Source organism: Mus caroli, chromosome 7 (genome assembly GCF_900094665.2).
Source record: "Mus caroli chromosome 7, CAROLI_EIJ_v1.1, whole genome shotgun sequence".
NCBI lineage: Eukaryota > Metazoa > Chordata > Mammalia > Rodentia > Muridae > Mus > Mus caroli.
Genome location: NC_034576.1, coordinates 114,501,793 through 114,521,379, shown reverse-complemented (window position 1 = coordinate 114,521,379; position 19,587 = coordinate 114,501,793). Strand labels below are relative to the sequence as shown.

The 19,587-nt window shown below is 49.7% G+C and overlaps 1 protein-coding gene across 7 annotated transcripts in view; it reads right to left on the bottom strand.

Annotated features, from left to right (window-relative positions):
• Mical2 (microtubule associated monooxygenase, calponin and LIM domain containing 2) overlaps positions 1-15,293 on the bottom strand; it is a 127,573-nt gene extending 112,280 nt beyond the window's left edge. For 2 of the 7 annotated variants that reach the window (XR_003837099.1, XM_029479097.1), the window contains exons 1-2: positions 15,113-15,288; positions 5,763-5,834 (exon numbers count right to left, since the gene is read on the bottom strand). The gene's annotated coding sequence lies outside the window, so the exon portion shown is untranslated. Of the gene's footprint in view, positions 1-5,121; positions 5,230-5,762; positions 5,835-15,112 lie in introns of all 7 variants that reach the window. The other 5 variants (XM_021169143.2, XM_021169141.2, XM_029479100.1 and 2 more) reach the window with 3 other exon arrangements.
• Between the last annotated feature and the right edge of the window lie 4,294 nt (positions 15,294-19,587).

The window sequence follows — 19,587 nt, the reverse complement described above, 5'->3', positions numbered from 1 at the left end:
CTAAGTTCTGCACCAGGGACTGCTGGCTCCCCCATGGAGGCAGATGGAGAAGGGGTGGAAAGAAATGGAAAGAGCCTTTCTGAAGTAGGCAGTGCTGGAGCCAAGCCTGAGAGGAGGAGGATGGAGAGGGGAAGTGTTGCAGAGCCAAAGCTAAAACAGGGACACTACAGGTAGCAGGACTGTGAATGCTAATGAGGCAGGCCAGTGTGGAAGCTGGGGAGTAGCAGTGTCTACCTGCGGGTGGGTGGGAGGGATCTGAGCCTCTTCCACTGGGAACAATTCTACTGGGATCTCTGTCACCTAGAGCCCGGAGGCCCTTCATCATCTGCTTCTTTAGTAAATTATGGAGTGCATTCACAGGCACATGCACTTCAAAACCCAGCGGCTTCTCCTCCCGTGGCCAAGATGAAAACTCAACTCCACAGCAGGAGTGTTTGAGCTTCCAGTCTGTGCTGCTCTGCTGACCTGCCAGGTGTGGATTCAAGCCCAAGCTGAGAATCTAAAAGGTTGCTGTGAGCATGCAAGGAGCCTCTAAGCCCCAGCGTTCAAGACTGCCAGGGAGAAGAAAGAGGTGCTGGCTCAAGCAAAACCAGAGGCTTGGGGTCTTCCCAGTAAGGGGTGGGGGTGGGGGTCTTTTCTTACTGCAAGCACTTCTTCAGGACCCTTCCATTGAGCTCAACTTTCCTGCTGAGGGTCCCTGGGCCATGGCATCCATTTTAAGGGCTGGCTTAGCCACATTACAGCTAACAGCATAATTACCTGTTTCTCCCCAAGAAGGAACCATCCCCATTGTTTCTGCTTCAGTCCCCAGCATCCTCTGAGCCTCACACTCACATGGTCCCTCCTCCTCCTCCTCAGTGAAGCCTGGGCCCCTTCCTTCCCCCTCCTCCTCCAACTTCAAGGTTCCCCAAAACTCTCTCTAGGCCCCACTGTCTCTACTCCTCCTGGACCCTAAATGTCTGGTTCCTGATGGGGTCCTGTTATGTCCTGCTACTTTTTTTCCCCTTGTTGTAAACCCAGAATTGGCTGGCTTGTTTTAGAAGAATAGAGCCATCTTGTAAATACCCATAGAATGACTGAACAGACCTTAGAATGTCCTGAGAAGGCTGGGCATGGAGCTCAGTTGGTAGAAGAAATGCCCGTCTAGCTCGCATGGAGCCTGGGGTTTGCCCTGAGCAAATGTATAAAGTCAGCTATGTGCCTGTAATCCCAGCACTCAGAAGGCAGAGGCAGGGAAGATCAGGAGCTTAAGGTTATCCTTGGCTATATAGCGAAGTTCAAGGCCAGTTTAAACACATGCAACTTGTCTAAAACCAAGCAAAACGAAAACATCAAATCTTGGAGGTTCAATGGTAAAGTGTGGCTAGCGAGCCTCTGCCCTCCTGCTTCCCAATGCCTAAGTTGGAATAGATGGAAACTAAACTATGTCTGGCTTGTCTGTCCTAGGGGCTCTCTGGGTATCCTGCCCTGTCTTAAATAGAAGACCCTTCCCATATGTCCAAAGCCACTCACCCACTCAGAGGCTCTGGATATTCCCACCAGCTCTCCCTGTCCTCCAGCATGCAGAGAGGGAGAGATGCTCTCTGCTTCCTCCCACTTGCCATCTGCACTCCGCCTACCCCTCAAGATCCACATCAAACACTACTGCCGCCTTCTCCTCTCCTAGGAAACTTTCCAGGTCTTCCCAGCCCATAGAAAACATTCTTCGCACCAAGGTCTTCCCCCCTGTCATCTGGATAGTCATGAACTTCCTGGTGACTGAGCTGAAGTTTCTTAAATCCCCTGCTGCCACCGCTCTTGTTTACACACACGTGTTTCTTGTTTTTCTGGCACCATAGACCTTCTGGGAAGAGCTGCCAAGCCTGGTGGATTCCAATGTCCTCATAGCACAAGGAACAGGCACACAGTAGGTACTCCAGAAATGTTTCGAAATTCACTTCCCAATGTAAACAAGCCACCTTCTCATCGGCCTCTCCCTGCCCGGGCCTGGCCTGGCCTGGCCTGGCCTCTCCCACACCCTGCATCTCTCCTCCCAGCCTAGCTGAAGCTTGCTTATCTGCATAGGCAGCTGTGGACCTGTGTCTTCAAAAGTTCCTGGATAGGGCCCACCAGACAGTTTGCAAAGCACCACGGGTCTGGAAAAGTTAAGTGTCTGGTTCTTTCTGGCAAACCAAGGGTTCTGAGTGCTGATTCCTTCAGACAGGGAGCCTAACAGAGGAAACACAAGGAAGGAGGTGGAGGTGACATCAGAAACCAAAACTGAAGTCTCAGCTTGCTGAACACCAGCTCTCAGCCAACCCACATCACAAGGACTGGCAGAACCTCCAGTGACTTTTTCTTTTTCAGACAGGACCTCACACTATAGTCCAGGCTGGGCTGGAACTTACTCTGTAGCACAAGCTAGACTTGATCTCCCAGGAATCCTCCTACCACAGCCTCCCCCTACCCTGCTCCCACCCCTCCCAGTGCTGAGATTACAAGTGTGAGCCACCAAAACCTGCTTTCCCGTTGTTACTTCTGCTCTTCGGGGGAGAGTCAGGTGGATGGAGGATGCGATGTCTTGAAGATGCTGTGTGGGGCCTGGGCTAGACTCTGGAGGACAGAATGATCTTCCTGCCTGCCTCCGAGAGGTCAGAAGGCTGGAGCAGCTGCTTGCACCTGAGCAGCTGAGGCCCAGGTGAGCAGGTGTCAACAGAGGCCTGACTCAGGTTTGTAAGTCACACTCTTTCCACATAGCCTTATCAACACTAATTAGCCAATCATACTCCTGGATTACCTGACACTTTGGGAGGGGGAGGAAATACACTCACCAAATTCTCAAGTCCAAACTCTGGAAGCCCCTCAAAGGCATTTTTGGTCCTTGACTCATGTACCAATCAAAGTGGTAAACAGTTTCGAGCTGCCTCCAGACAATGTTCTCCATGCATTTGCAAGCTGAAATTACCATTCCCTTAGGTAACTGACAGCTGACTCCACACACTGCTATGGCTACTTTAGCCTTATACAAGATGAACTTGCATTAGGGAGGCAGCTTCCATGGTAACAGGACTGGCCTAATTCCCTAGTTCCCACAGCAACGGCAGAGCCAGCTAGTGACCAGGACACAGGATGTGTGGAGGAAAAGCAACCATTTCCTGTGAAACTTGTGGACCAGAGAAGGGGAAGTTGGTGTATGAGCTTTGAGGAAAACAGACCTTGCTAACAGCTCGGGAGAAAAGGCTCCAGGACCTAGAGTGAGGAAACAAGTGACTCATGAGTCTCGGAGATGGGATTCCAACCTCCAGACCGAGAAGTGGGTGAGCAGCTAAGAAGGCAGACACATGAACCTACCCTGAGGTGACATGGGGCACTCAGACCACACAGGGCTTGGTTTAGTTTTATGTGTTTTTCTTATTGTTTGTTATTGTTTTCAGTTTTTCAGTGTTGTGGCCATGTGCATGCTAGGGAAACACTTTAACATTGATCTTTATCTCCAGCTCCATTTTGCTTTTAAAGGAGGTCTAAACTCTTTTTAATGAGTTCAAGTCCTCCAGGCCAGAAAACCTCTAGCCTAGAGCGCTGCACACACATCCTCAGAGGAGATGCCTAGTAGCCTAGTGGCCTTTGTATCTGAGAGGCAGCCCAGACCTAAAAGTTGTCCTGAGCCCTGTGGGAAACTGGGACATACGATGTCAAAGCAGGGGTGGGGGGAGCTGCAAGAGTCAGATCTCCTCTGGCTGCCAGTAGGTACCTTGTCATAGGCAGGAAGGGGATGGAGCCAACAGGGCATTTGGAATCCATGTTCTCAAAGCAAGCTGGCTAATGTGTGAGGTCCCCTAACGGATGTTCTATAGTACTACACCAGAGGGCTCTCTGGTAACCCTGCATGGTGGTGACCTGGAGGATGCTATGGCCATGGTGTGCAAACCTGAAATGATCCCCCGAGCAAGGCTGCCAGCATTTAAGGTGGCAGTGCATGCTTGCACCCCAGCACTCAGGACTGCTGGTTCAAAAACATCCTGGGCTGCATATTGGGACCCTGTCCAATTTAACCAGAGTGGATGACAGTGGAAGGGCTCATGGAGTAAAGGCAACCAAGCCTGACAACCTGAGATCAATCCCTGGGACCTACATGGTAGAGAGTGGACCAACTCTTGCAGTTGTCCCCTGACCTACCCATGTGCTCTATGGTAGGCACTCTGACCTCCATACTATGCACAGGTAAATAAATAAAAAATGTAATTTAAAAAAAATTAACCAACACAATTGTTCAAGTCACAGCCAAGACAATCTTTTGCCGACATTCCCACAGACCAACCCGAGAAAGACATGACCCTACTGAGAGCTTTCTCAGGCGATTCTAGGCTGTGTCAAGTTGACAGTTCATTCTGACTACAGCAGGGCCAAATGAGATTCTGAAGAGCCAGATCGTGAGTGTGGAAAAGGTTCAGAAATGCTGTAACCATTTTTATTCTTGCAAGAATATGCATGCAAGAAGAATCGGAAATGAGCAAAATATGGTAGTACAATACCTTCGCATGCAGGAGGCTGGGGTGGGAGGTTCGAGGCCAGCCTAGTGTGCATAGGGAATGGGTTTGAGGTGTTTGTACTGCAGAGAGTTTGAGTTCCAGGCTTACCCTCAAAGAGTACAGAATGAGGTCCTTACTCTCAAAAAAAAACTAAACAAGCAAAATTCAAGAATAATATAATGACATTTGTCTAATGCCCAATAGAGTAATAGATATTTAAGTATCAGCAGATGGAATGAATGAAGTCCCCTGTGAAATCAGAACTCTTCTCACCCTGAGGCTCTGAGTCTAGTGATGTGTAGGTGTCACCAAGAAGGCAAGCTTCCCACAGCTCTTTATTGACTATGGTAGCGCCCCGACTGAAACACTCTTCAAAGCTCCACTACTTAAGGACAGAAGTCACTTAGGGAACAATACAAATGGAAGGTTTGAAGGCAAGAGGAACTCGAATCCTATCTGTGCTTTAAGACTTCTTAGGCCAAGTCAAGAGTGGGCAGAAGAATGACCCGACTTGTGCCATTGGGTACTGCTGAACCCATTGCCCTATTTAGTTCTCACATGCATCCTGTGAGGGTAATGATATCACTAAACCTAACTGAAAATCCAGTTCTACCTGTGACAGCCCGCCTCCAGTAGACAGTACATCAGAGGTCTCGAATGGCAGATCAGATGTCCTGAGTGATGGATGAGCCAACCTGGGCCCCCATTGGAACAACTGATGCTAAGAAAGGAGAAGAAGAGAGAGAAGGGGAGAGAAATGGAGAGGAAGAGAAGAAGGGGGAGGCAGAGGAAAGAAGAAGGAAGAGAAATGAGGAGTCTATACCATACCCCAGCCCCCTCAACAGCTCCCATGAATACTCAATTCTTTCCACTTGCAACTCACAAGCACATTTTATTCCATGACACAAATCCAGGGTGTACCCAAGACATATGTGAGAGACAGGTGCCAGCAGCCCTGCTCAAATGTCTGAGCTAGTTGCCATGCTACTGGCCGCCAGTTTAGCACCAGCAGCAAGCTGGCAAAGGTTGAGTTCAGCCTTCATCTCCTCTCCAGGCCAGGACATGGCAGGAAAGGAGGCTCTGGTGGCTGTGAGGTCACAAAAGCAGGAGAATAGGCAGCATTTCAGACGGGATGCTGAGCTCTGTGAGCTTCTGAGCCCTACAGAAACGATTCTTTCTGTAGAGCAGGCTGCTCCTTTGGAAGAGAGTATCCCTCAGGATCCAATCTATCCCAGCTTTGCTGCTTTGACTTACCCAGACAAGCAGGAACCTCCTGGTCCGTTTCTGAGGTCAGGAGCCTCTATGTCCACATTTCTTCTCCTTGACCTGGAAGAAGGGAAGGAAGGGTGTAAGGGGACAGGTTTTTTTGTTTGTTTGTTTGTTTGTTTTTGTTTGTGTGTGTGTGTGTGTGTGTGTTTGTTCCCTACAGAATGCATGCTGCAGGCAAAGATAGATGGACCATATTCTACAACCCTAGCTAGGGAGCTTCATAATGGGTCGCTGTACTTGGAAAGATGAGATTGCACACACAGACCCTGCAACCACAAATAAAGTTAAGAGACGAAGCCAGGGCACAGAGGAAGTCTGCTATGGGACCTGTCCTTAATTGCTCTACTCAGTTTTTTGAGCACCCCTACATGTAGTCAAAGGGTAGCCATTTAGGCAGCATTAAGTCCTTGGTGGGAAGCCCAGGCTTCCTAAACTTACCTGGCCCAAGGATTAGGTGGCCCAGTGTCCTCTGGTGGCTTCCTCCTGCCTGTTGGGTTTGTTCATATCCTGCACATGCCCCCTGCCCACGCCTCTGTGTGCTCTTGCCTCTGCTCATTTCTGTTGAGGACATCCTAGCCATCCTCCAAGGTGCTCTGTGACTAACAAGCTGGGCCTACCCCTTCCTCCTTCAAGATGTCCCCTGGAAGGTTCACCATTGCATATATTCCATACCCAGTCCTAGTGTGCAGGCAGCAGCGAGAAGCTGGTCCTGCATACCACACTCCAGGCAAAAGAAGAGCAACCAGATCTGGGCCGCAGCACAACAGTTGCATGCTGTGCTGGGCTCTAACAAGCCTGAGCCTCCAGCTGTTGGTAGCCACCCCAACACCTATTTATAGTCCTCCTCCATGACTCCCAACTGGCTCATGTTGGTGTATTTTCTCAAGGGTCAGCCAATAGCCAATTGGAGACAAACAAATCTCTATGAACAGCTGCCCATCTCAGTTAAAATCTGGGTTTGTGAGCTGGGTACAGTGGCACACACCTTTAATCCCAGCACTTGGGAGGCAGAGGCAGATGGATCTCTGTGAGTTTGAGACCATCCTGTTCTATATAGTGAGTTCCAGGACAGCCAAGCCTACATAGTGAGCCCCTCTCTCAAACAAATAAACAAACACAAAATAAAATCTGGTTTTGTATCACAGACTGAGAAAACAAAGGTAGAAACTCTGTCCCCAGGGCTCAGGGGATGTGGAACTCTGAGGCAGAGGAATTGCAAGCTAAGGCTAACCTATGCTACATGATAAGGCCCTGTCTCAAAAAAAAATAAAAATAAAAATAAAAAATAAAAACACATTGTCTGAGCCTCTTATTCTAAACCCATAAACTCAAGGCAGGGTGAGAACTTCGTGACCAAGACATCATAGGACCTTTCCAACTTGACATCCCACGGCTCTGTGACTCATGCTCTCTCTTCTTCCTCCAGCAGAGAGGTCAAGATCATCTAAAGCCACCCCAGCTGCCCTTCCCTGAGCACCTCAAGCCTCACCCGGGTCCAAAGGGAAAGATAAAACTCCTGAGCTGGCAGCTCATCTTAGAGCAGCCTGAGACTGCCTGCTCAATCCTGCAGGTGGCAAGAGGGGGCGTGAGAGAGGGCTGCTGTTGCTATGGATACCAAAAATGCTCCTCTCATTCATACCATCTGTCGGAGCCAGGATAGAAGACAAACTGTTGGTTGCCCTCACTCCCCTGGCCTACCTTTCTAACTGATTACAACTGCATGCTAAATTTAAATGCAGCTCTGAAATCGGGACATATAAGGTCTCTCTGCCTGCATCTGAAGAGTTTCATAATGGGTAGAGCTGGAGAGCAATGAGGAATTAAGACTCGGAGGCAATCTAAGCTGTATTGTACAGCCACCACAATTAGAGATCTAAAAAAAAAAAAAAAAAGCTGTTCCTCTCTCTGGCTGAAGATGAAGTTTCAGCAATAAACAGACATCTGCTAGGAGCTCTTGAAGAGAAGCAGCATAAACACCCCAGGGAGCAGCCATAAACAGGGAGCCTTCTCCAGGAAGCTACTGCTTACCATGGCAGAAGGGACGGAAGTGAGGAGGAGGCTGCAGGGAGTGAAGGGCAGAGAAGGATGGGGTGCCTAGAGGCTGGGTGGTATGGAGGGGGTGCCACAAGAGCAGGGCTGGGTGGGGGGAGCAGGCAGACAGGAGGAGCTCAGCTTGGGGAAAAATGAAGAACTGACTGACTTTTATAGGAACCTGAAGTTTGAGCTCCAGAGGGGGCTCTGGAGGAGCCCATTCATGCTATTCAGTGTGGAAACTGACCACTGAAAACAGGGAGGTATTGGAATGTAGGCCTGTGCAGAGCACCTTGTAAATATTTTAATTTCATCTCTACATCAGTGTTGAGATCAAGATGACTCTAACTACCTCTTCTTTATAGGCTTAGATGGTAGAATTCATGAACTTTACAAGGCCACATGGCTAGGATTCGAACCCATGTCTGTCTTAGCATGCTTCGTTTGTCTGCTTGCTTGTTTTTGCCTCTATCATCTTCATGGAGAACTTGTTCCTGATGTTTATCCTCAGTGCCTAGATGTCCCAAATCCCCCAGATTTAAAGCAAGGGGGGATTCTGACAAAAGAGACACTGAAATATATGGAGGAGGCAATCGTTGAGTTCTGGCCAATTCATTACTGAGTCTCTGAGATCCTGTGGGCCCTCTGGTCCACTCTGGTTACTTCCTAGCAGACAGAAGGAAAAGTGAAGCAGGTAACAGGCAGAGAAGTGTGCCCACAGCGTGTCTACAGGAGGCTTGGAACAGCAACCACATTATGAGATGAGAGGCAGGCTGAGAGAAGAAATTTGGCTTGGGTTTTCACCAGTTCTTTTTGTATGAGTGAGTGTTTTTACCATGCATCGCATCTGTGTGTGCTCGTGGTGTAGTTCTAGGTATCTGTATGTTTGTGATGGTAAGTGCCACACACACTTGTGTGTGGAGGTGAGAACCACACATGTATACATGTGTGTTGGGGCAAGTACCATATCCCCTTCTCTGTCTCTCAGTGTGTGTGTGTGTACCATGCATCCATATGCATGTTTTAGAGTGAGTGAATACATGCATGTGGGCCCCTCCATGCTGTTTACCCTCTCCCTTGGCTGTCAGACCCCCAGTTTTTTCAGGAAGAAACGCTTGCTCGTTACTATCTTTGCATCCAAGTGTGAAAGGTCCAACTGTCCCCACCCATGGAGCTATCAACTCCACAAATACTGCACATAGAACCTTAGGATAAGTAGGCATCCAACGCAGGAGTCAGCAGTCAGATCCCCCACAGACCTGGGTCTACTCTGCCCTAGGAAGCAGCTCTCTTAATGACTGAAAGATCTCAGTAACTCTTCTCCATGCCCATCCTCCTCCTCTGCTCCTCATGTGCCTGGCTCCCAGTACCCTGAGACCTGGATCCAGTCCTCACACGAGTGGCCAAGGCCAGCATTTAGTCTGTGAGCAAAGACGCGATCTCTGCGGCTCAGCACAACGATTTGAAGGTGTCAAGTCCAGGACAGAGTGTTCTAGACACTCACTCCTGTTTCTGGCCTGTGCTGAGCTTCCGGGCTGGGTGTGTCCGAAACTTGGGCCTGAGAGTGTTCCACTAACCTGTGCCTCTAGCGGTGCAGGGGCCAGCAACAACTGACTAGCTCCTTGCTGTTCAGCTCCTACAGCCAGCTGAAAGAACATGAGCTCTGGGCATACCCTGTCACCCAGGAAAGGTTCTGCTGTAACATTTCTATGCCCTGAGAGACATGTAGGCAAGCTACAGGAGGGCTGCTAGAGCCATGAGGTATCCAGGCAGCCACAGAGAGGTGGAGATCTCGGGGAGGGAGGAATACAGTCCTGGGTAGAAACATTAATCCACACAAAGAACATGCTAAGAGGCTGGGGTTGTAGCTCAGTTGGGAATGTGATTGCCCCTACACAGAAAATTCCCTGAGTGGGAACCCCAGCACTGTATAAAATGGCCACAGTGCATATCTATCATCCCAGTACTCAGGGATTCCATGAAGGCAGGGGAATCACAAACTTAAGTTCATTCACCCATACATAATAAGTTTGAGGCCAGCCTGAGCTACACAAGACCTTATCTTTAAAACAAAAACAAGTCTGGAGAGGTAGCAAAGGCCTTTAAACTCAGCACTTGGAAGGCACAGGCAGGCAGATGTCTGTGAATGAGGCTACCCTTGTCTATACAGATTCAGGTAAGACAGAGCTACATAATGAGACCCTATTTAAAAAACAAGACAAAACAAAACAGAACAACACCCCTAAAGTCTCCAACATGACAAACACTGTGTGGAAACAGTGACCTGTACACTCAGTGAGCCAGGGACTGTTTCCCATGATGCCCACAGCAATGTGCAGATGTGTACACAGGACAGAGCAAGAGAATGGAAGAAACCAGACCACACTTGATACCACAAAAGGCTGTGTGCTGTGTACTCGGGGAGGATGATTCTTCACGACCTGACAGAAAAGGGTGCATCCCCAAATCAGACTGCAGCAGCAGCTTATGACCAGAGGGGTCCTGTCACCATCACTCCAGACAGCTTTAATGTCGGCCACCAGCAGAGAATCAATGTTTTAGAAGGGGTGCCTTGTCATCAGGGACCAGGCACGTGTCCTAAGCCTGGGGCAAGTGCCCAGACAAAAAGAGAAGCTAGTGTGGGTGGGCCAGGGTACCCTAGAATGAGCTGCACAAGTGTTTGTCCTTAAAGATTTTTCCCAAGAGTCAGCACAGACCAGTAGGGCCTGGAGCCTGGGCCTGCCTGCTCTTCTGTCATCTCTGGTGGCTCAGCCTCCAGAAAAGCAAAATAAACCTAATCTACAAACAATATTATGATCTGAGCAAATTTCAGAATCCCACTAGCTCTAAGGTACTGTCAATACACATGACTGTAGTCAATACCCATGAGTCTAAGCTTGTTACTGGCAATTAAGCTTGTCTATAGGTGCCCAAGAATTGGGGGGGGGGGGGCGGAGGTCATGTTTCTAAAGGGAATATAATGGATTACCTATCACAAAAACATTTTTACTATAAAAATTTGAGGGAGAACAAAAAGTAAAGAGTAATATCATGCCCAGCAGTATATACCTACAATTCCAGCTCTCTGGAAGGCCGAGACAGGAGGAACGTAAGTTCAAAGCCTGCCTGGGCAACTTCATGAGACCCTCTCTTAAGACTAAAAGCATTAAAGAGTGCAGGGGATGTGGCTCAGAGGTTGAATACTTGACTAACATGCATGAGCGAGCTCAGGCTATGGTCTCCAGTATGGAAGCCATCCAGCCAAAGACCTAAAAAGTAATAAGAAGCCAGGCATGGTAGCACACACCTTTAATCCCAGCACTTGGGAGGCAGAGGCAGGCGAATTTCTGAGTTTGAGGCCAGTCTGGTCTACAAAGTGAGTTCCAGGACAGCCAGGGCTACACAGAGAAACCCTGTCTTGGGGAAAAAAAAAACAACCAGCCAAACAAACAAACAAAAAAACAAAAACAACAACAACAAAAAGTAATAAGAAAGGAAAAATATCAACTCAAATGCTGACACAACCTGAGCATAAAAATGTTGTTATATTTGCTGAAAAAAATAAATAAAAGATTAGCTGTATGTAGTGGTACACATTTGCAATCCCAGCACCTGGGAAGTAGAGGCAGGGGAGTTCAGGAGTTCGAGGCCACTGTCAACTAATTATTGAGTCCAAGTCCAGCCTGAGCTACATAAGACCCTTTCTCAGAAAAGCTAATCTGGGGGAGGGGATAAGATAACAAAAGTAAAATTCTAAGTCTTCAGAGATGTATTGCTCAAAGAAGGGACAGGGTGGGGGTAAGGGGTGATGGGGTGAACCCTGCTCTCTACACAGCTCAGTGTCAGAGCTCCAACTTGGTCTCAATGGAACTAAACTCAAAGCTTGAACAGAGTGACCTCAGCAGCTGTCAGCCACGTGTGATGTGCAAAGCCAGCTGCTGCTCAGGGCACACACGTGGCCATCTGGGCTCCACACCACAGACCAAAGTGGCGAGGGTGACTGTTGGAAATAACTCTCCTATGATTTCAGGATGCTTATGGACTGACGTTCACTGCCCTGACAGCCACACGTGCATGAGCAAGTCACCATTCCAAACACGCACCACAGTCACACGAGCCCCTGACAGTCCCCTCATTCAGAACACGCCCTTTGAGTGGCTGCGGTGCCGCTGAGCAGATGCTCTGCAAGCTGTGTGCTGCTGTGTGTCCACTGTGTGCAGGCTTTGTTCCTGAGGATCCAGAGAGGGACTGAAGTGGACTCCAGTCTCCAGGGGCTCACTGTGCTTCCGGGAGAGATAAGCTCTTGAAACGGAGAGTAATTGCTCATAGAGAGACGCAAGGGACTAGTGGCCGAATGCAGAATATGCATGGATCCACACTCCGACAGACAGCTGGAGATGTCATTCCTGACCAGCAGGCCCGTGTGCCTATCTTGATGTGGACAGGTGACACTATATGATACTACTGCCTCTGTCCTGTGCAGCAATGACCACAGTTTTACAAAGGAATGCTCTTTTTAGGTGATGTGTGCTGGACTGTGTAGAGAAAAAAAGTGACAGAAAGAATGGCATCAGAAATCAGCTTTAAAACACTTCAGAAAGAAAAATCCAGGGGGCCAACAAGATGGCTCAGCAGGTGAAGGGGCTTGCTGCCAAGTCCAGGGACCTGAGTTCAATCTCAGGGGCCCACATACCTGAAGGAGAGAACCAACTCCCCCAGATTGTCCTCTGACCTCTGCACAGGAACTGTGTCACACGTGCCCTTACATGTACACACACATAGTAAACAAACAAATAAAAATAAATGGAAGTTTACAACAAAAAAGAACAGAGAGAAAAGTAAAGGAGAAAGCCATAGAGTTAGCACAACGCGACATCATTTTAGTAGCTGGGGAAGCTGGGAAGGGGCAGGCACAGCTCATTACACTATCCTATTTTTCTGAAAAAAATATAGTTATATGTATATTTATAAATATATATTATATGTTAAATATATATTATATTTCTATATTTGGTTGGTTGGTTTTTATTTGTTTCTTTTGTTTTGTTTAGGGAGGGTGGTTAGAGACAGGGTTTCTCTGTGTAGCCCTGGCTGTCTTGGAACTTATTCTATAAACCAGAATGGCTTCAGACTCACAGAGATCCTTCTGCCTCTGTCTCCCAAGTACTGAGATTAAAGGTGTGCACCACTACTGCCCTGTTGGTTTTGGTTTTTGAGACCATTGTAGCTGACCTAGAGCTCATTAGATATACCGGTGTGGCCTCAAACTTTCAGCCATCCTCCTGCTTCTGCCTCCTCCAGGTCAACATTACCACATATCCACTCCTAGAAGCTGGAATCATCATGAGACTCTAGAGTCTGCTGGGACCAGTAGCAATCTCTCTGTGACTCACTTCTCTCACCCATAAAATGGGTGTGGCCCCAACTACTACAGAGGGCTAATGTGGAGGTGCTCATGAGGTAAAGAATGAGCAAAGGGACTATTAGCACTCCACAGACTTGGGTTAGCCATGTTCAATCCAGGCTGGGTTAGCCCAACCAAGTCCTCAACCAGGAAGGTAGAACTCTGCCATTCAGCAGTGGAGAGTGAGCAGAGTCGGGCCCATGCCTGGAAGGCAAACCCAGATAGAGATGAGGACATGGTGGAGAGAGACCACCGCCTTCCTATCACAGGATGGAAGGATCGCGGCTGTTCTCTGCAGCTCCTAGGAATGGGGCTGTTGAAACTGTAGCTTACCATCACCCAGCAAACAAAAGAAGGGTATACCAAAGCCTGCCCCACCCCACTGCAGAAAGAACAGCCCTGGAGTTCCTAAGGGTCAAAGTTATTTCAATGAATTCAGTTCAAGATCACTGGAAAAGCCAGGCCCACAGAGGTAAAGCCAATGGGAGGAGGCTTTCCTCCAAGGCAGCATCACAGTCAGTCCCTCTCATCACAAAGAACTCAGCCAGAGCCCCTCTGCAGGGGACTACACAGTGAGGAGCAGCTCACAGCGCATATCCCCCCCCCCCCTTCCTGCTGTCTGGTCAAGCACGTTGTTCTTTGCGGTCCCCAGAATCTCTCAAAGGCCAGGGGCTCTAGACACATGCACACAGAGCTCCTTCCCACAGCCACAGGACAACTGGTGGGAAGCAGGCACAGAGTCAGGACTGCTTTCCGGATCCCTAAAACAGAGAGGACACAACACAAGCTTTTGGGGGAGAAACTACTGGGATCCAACCTGTGCCCCTTTCCTTGTGCCTGAAGAAGGCAGCACTGATCACCTCTGAAACCCCTGGGACATGAACAGGGGCTATCCTGGTATCCCACGCGTTAGGTCCACTGCCCCCCCGCGGAGGTTGCTGGCACGCAGAGGACACAGGTACCTGAGAACTCAGGAGGCAAATGCGGAAGGCCAATAAACCTCCAGCTTTCTTCTCTCCGGGTCTGTCCATAAGGGCTACTGACTTTATCCTCCCACTAAACCACCTAAGACATAGTGGACAGCGAAAGGCCTTGCAAACGAGAGCTCTTTCCGCTTTAGAAACCCAGGCCCAGAATAAACAATGTGGAAGGAGACAGGAGAGTACTCTGGTTTCAACACGCCTCTTCCCGGTGCAGTACAGGCCCTTCCCAGCTCCGCCGGTGAGGGTGAGGCTGAGACTGAGGCTGGCCTGGGATAAATTAACCCCGCCCTCTCCGAACAGCTGCAGCAGGCAGAGGCTGCAAGGGAGACCCCAGCCCAGAGCCAGCTAGCCACTGACAGAGCAGGACGCGAGGGTAGGATGCTCCTAGGCGGGACAAGCACAGGCTGTCAGGGGTCCCAAGATAGAGGGAACAGCAGCGCAGGACCCTGGAAGCGTCGCCACCGGCCAAGCAACCAGCCCAAGTTCCAGCCCGCCGCTGGCCAGGCCACTGACATTTGGCCCAACTTCCTGTTATCAAGGAGGGAGGAGAAGAAAGGAAGCAGAAAAATATAATAATAAAATAAAAATGAGCAAGGCGCTCTGTTAGAGGATGGGAAAGGTACGGGAGCCTAGATCGCACGGAGCAAAGTTTGGGGACGTTCCCCTGAACGATGACAGGCGACCCTGCTGCTGAAGGGCGCCTACTATGCGCTTGTGTGTTAGGTTTTCTGAGGTTAGAATGACAGTTTTGATTGGTGGAGAGCCCACGGCGCACCCCGCAGGTGGGTCTGAGATCCCGGACGGAACTGCCGCACCTGACCCTCCGGGGCGTCCAGTAGGGCGCGGAGTCCAGCCGGGACTGGCACAGTCCCCACCCGCTCCCGCACATCCCGGAGCCTACTCCCACTCCGTCTTACCGAAGGTCTCGCGAGCCTCCGGGCCTCAGGTCAGCACCTGCCTTGCTTGTCCTCTGTCTGAGGGCGCAGAAATCCCGGACCCCGCGGGCCGCCTGCTGAGCCCGGAGCTAGCGAGGCGGCCCGGCGCAGGCTGAGCCGGCCGGGTGCCTGCGGTTCTGTGAGCCGCGGAGGATCCGATTGGGACACGCCCCCATCTGAGGTTCGGCCAATGACAGGGCCTCCGAAGGCGAGGCTCCACCCCATGCCTGAGACGCGCGACCAATGGTCGTGCAGCGCGAAACCCACCCCAGCGCCCGCCCAGTTAGTACCAGGCTGGGGACTGCTGTCACCATTGCAGCCTCGGACGCATGTGGGCTGAAGCCCTGCCCTAGCCGCTTCCACCCTGGCCACAGGTCGAAGACCCAGCCCTGGACTGCTATGAGACGAACACCCGACCTTGGTGTTCTCGTGTCGAGGGAGAGGGGAAAGCTGGGCCTCCCGAAGCTTTACCTAGGCAGCTGGAAAGACAGCCTCACTGTCCCTTTTGGACTGGAGGGAACAGCGAAGGACTTCTAGGACTGCCTGGCCTTCTTGGGCCCTCATTTCTTGCTTTTCTGCATGCAGTCTTCCTTGCTTGGGTCCTCCCTTGAACTGGCCTTGCTTGGGCTAAAGCTGTGGGAAATGGGGTAGTGACACAGACCAATCGCACTGCCTGTGACTTTCTCTTTCTTGGCTGTCGAATGGCTAACCCCTGTTTCTGATCACTTTCATGAGTGACCATGCCTCTCACAGTTTCAGAGAAAATTCTGAATGAATGGTTCGGGGCTCGAAGTCCTGAGAAATTCATACGGACACTGCGACAGCAGAGACCAGGAAAGTAGGATTCAAGTGGACTGACTCACCCCTGGGGCCCGCAGCCCATCATTCAGCTTGGCCCAATGCAGAGTCCATAAATGTTTTTGAAACTGAGCTGACCCAGTGGGAGGAAAGCAGGCGAAGGCAAACAGTACCATGACTCCGGGCTGCTGGAATTCCCCGGGTACCACCCTCTGGAGAGCATGCCCCTTGGCCAGGCAAGTACAGGCAGCAATTCCTCCACCCCCAAACCTGGGGCCCATCTTTTTTTATACTCTGCGTTTCCATCTTCCAGGCCTTGGGGTTTCTCAGAGTTTGCCTCTTAGCGTCCTTAGAATTCACCCCGCTTCTGCGGATGCGTTTTTTAATCCCTGGTACTCAACCCCACTCAGTCTGCAAAACTCATCACTGACTCTAAGAGGGACAGTCCTTGACTCTGGTGGGACTCTAACCATGTCACCACCAATCAATGAACACCTTCCATGTATCATCTCATTTAAACCCAGACTTAGAGATTGATTTTTTCAATATCCTCATCCCCTTTCACAGATGGGGGAACTGAGATCTGTAATAGAGCCATTTACCAAGATCATGTGCATATTAACGTGACTGTATCTAAACGGAGAGCTGATTCCAAGTCAACAAACACAATCCTGATGTGAGGCCTCTATAGCCATTCCTGGGCCTCCGAGAACCCTGGACTGGTAAGATCTCTAGAAGAACTGACAATTGATCTGAGCATACTATAGAGCTCACATCTGGCTGCTGTCAGGGAGAGGAGACCTGAATGACCTGGCCCTGCCTTTTAAGTTATTACTTAATTAGGAAATTGCATGACCTCTGTCCACAGCTTGACTTCAGTGGGCAAGACTCATAGCTACTTGGCTGAGCCCAGGCAGTGTGGAGATAGAGATGGAGAAGGAGCATTCATTCATTTAACCAGCCGTCACTCCGGAGAGGTGCCCAGGTGACTGAACAGAGGTGACTGTGGGGGAGGCATAGTCCACATTATTCTCTATTCAGCCTCATGGTCTGACACAGCACAACATTCTGTCTTCAGATCAAAACAAGCCTGATGTCCTCAGGAGCACTGTGAGCCAACTAAGTCTAGCAATGATAGCACTGCTCAGAACAGAAAGTTCTCCAGACAAGATTTCAGTGTGTACTCTAGGCTGGTCTCCATCACTGTGTACTCCACGATGACCTCAAATCTCAATAATTATCTGCCTCATCCTCCCAAATGTGGAGATTACATGCATGTACCATAGGTCTGGGCTAGGACAGAAGTTCTGGCTGCTCAAAAGTAAGGTTTTACAATACTTCCCAGCATCCTTTGTACCTCTCTTGTGCCGGCCACCAAGTTTTTATCTCATGGGGCTCTTGCTAGGTAGGTGTGGTGGACTGAGTTGTAACTCTGAAATAGAGCAAGCCTGGCCATTGAGGAGGCTGACTGTGTAAAGGAATTATGTAAGGCTTGTGGCTTTTTGAAAGACTGGGGATAGGGGTGTCAAAACTCAAAACTCAGAGCTGTCAGTATAGGGTGACCAGCTGGATCGGGGAGACATATAACTTTGCTTCAAAGAAAGCATTATATTATGTTAGGGAGAAATAGGATGTGGCTCCTTTCTTAAGAGATGAATGAATGATGCAGCAGCCCCACTCTCTGCATTTAACATTAGTCACTTCCCCATCCTGCTTTTCTAGGATACAGCTTGAGGAGGTTGCCTGGGAGATACAGATGGCTACTTAGCATCAGAGGGAGGGAGAGAAGGAAGACCCAGATTCAGCCCTAAAAATATCCTCATCTCCAACCGAAACAGTAGCCTGCGCAATTCCAAAGCAGCCCCAGCTGGTGGCCCTGTCATTATCAGCATCCACCTGACCACTTCCAAGGATGCTGCAGAGAGACACCGGGACTGCCTTCCCTAGTGCCAGCCTCCCAGTGTGCTAGAAACAAGGTTGGTGAGGAGCCTGGAGACTGCCCCCAGGGACATTTTCCTCAGAGCACACTCTGGGGTCTTCCCCTTGCTTTCAAGTATTCCCTCAGCAGGGCTGACACAGAGAATGTGTGGTTCCCAGGCTTTCTCTAGAGCTGACATCAAAGTGCCTTGGCTTTCAGGGGAAGAGGAAAGCTGGTCTCCATGGAGCAGTGACCTTGTCAAGTGATGAAAAGATGCTGATGGGCCCAGGCTGCCTTGACAGCCAGCTATCTTTGGAGGACTTTCTAAGCCAGGAAGTGGGAGCAGAGGTGCCTCCCTCAGACATACCCGCAGTGTGTGAGAAACAGGACCGTGGCAACTTGTCCAAGCCTCTTATCATCCCGCAGGCTGCAGGCAGCAGCACTGGCCCTAGATATGAGTACCAGAATTCAAGGTCATCAGGGACCCATCAGACCCACCACATCATCAAGGAGACTTTTCTGACAATGTGGAGAAGAAGAGGAGACTGACTGGGGGGGTTCCGGTCAGGATTATTCTTGGAGTCCCACTGCACTTTGCGGGGATGTATGCACACGTGACAAAGTCAGCGCTGGGGTAGTCAAGTTGCTGCTATAGGCAGAAAGTGGCACTCCAACTAGGGGTGACAACTGCAACGGACAAACGTAGTGTGGGAGTGAGGATGATCTAGGAGAACACAGGGCCTCACAAAGAGTCCAGCTTCAGCCCCCAAAACTGAAGATACCAAGATATCAACATCCCCCCACCCTCGCTCTCTAGCTCTCTGTCTGTCTCTCTTCCCGAGTTTGTGAATTTTGGGCTTTTTATTGAAGTTTTTGTTTTGTTTCAGTTTTGGTTCGGTTATTTGTTTGCTCTCCTGTAATCCAGGCTGGCTTTGAACTGACTACAGAGCCAAGGGTGGCCTTAAACACTGGATCCCCCCACCTCTGCTTCTCAAGGGCCATGAGTACAGGCATGTACTGTCACGGTCGACTTCAACACAGATCTTCAAAGCCAACTGTAAAGTCCAAGGGCATCACTGTGGCCCCTAAAGACACAAGAAATGAAATAAGACCACTAAACTCTGGGGACCCTCATGGTGTGCTAGGCTTCAGTTGTTGAAATATATCTGAATATATTCCATTCCTGAATAACACTGCAGTAGCTGAATAGCTACCTGGAGACAGCTCTCAACAGTGCTACCCAATCGTCCACATAGCAGCTAAGTGGGCCAAGGAAAAGAATCCTCTTCTCTATTCTGGTCCACAAAGGAGACTCACATTCTACCTGTCTGTATGTCCATCCCACATCCATCCCACAGCATATATGTATGGTATGGCATGCTTCTCCTAAGAAGTGCCATGGTCAAGCAGGTGGTCACACAGGTTCCAAGTCAAGGAGCCCGGACTGAATCTCAGTTCTACTGACAGCGTGCCCCACACAAGAAACCTAACTTCCCTGGGTAACAGGTACCTACCTTATAAAATGGCAATAGTGCCAGGGAGATCCACACATAGAACAGAGGGTGGCTCCTGGTAAGTGATAGATATGGCTCTTTTGAGTTAATCAATTGTTCCTAAGAGGTACAGATTTGGTAAGCAATTTTAGGAGACTATATATATATATATACACACACATATATACCATTTTTCCAGCATCATACCTGAGCAAGCTCCATAAGTTCTCAGCATATTTTGAGGTAGG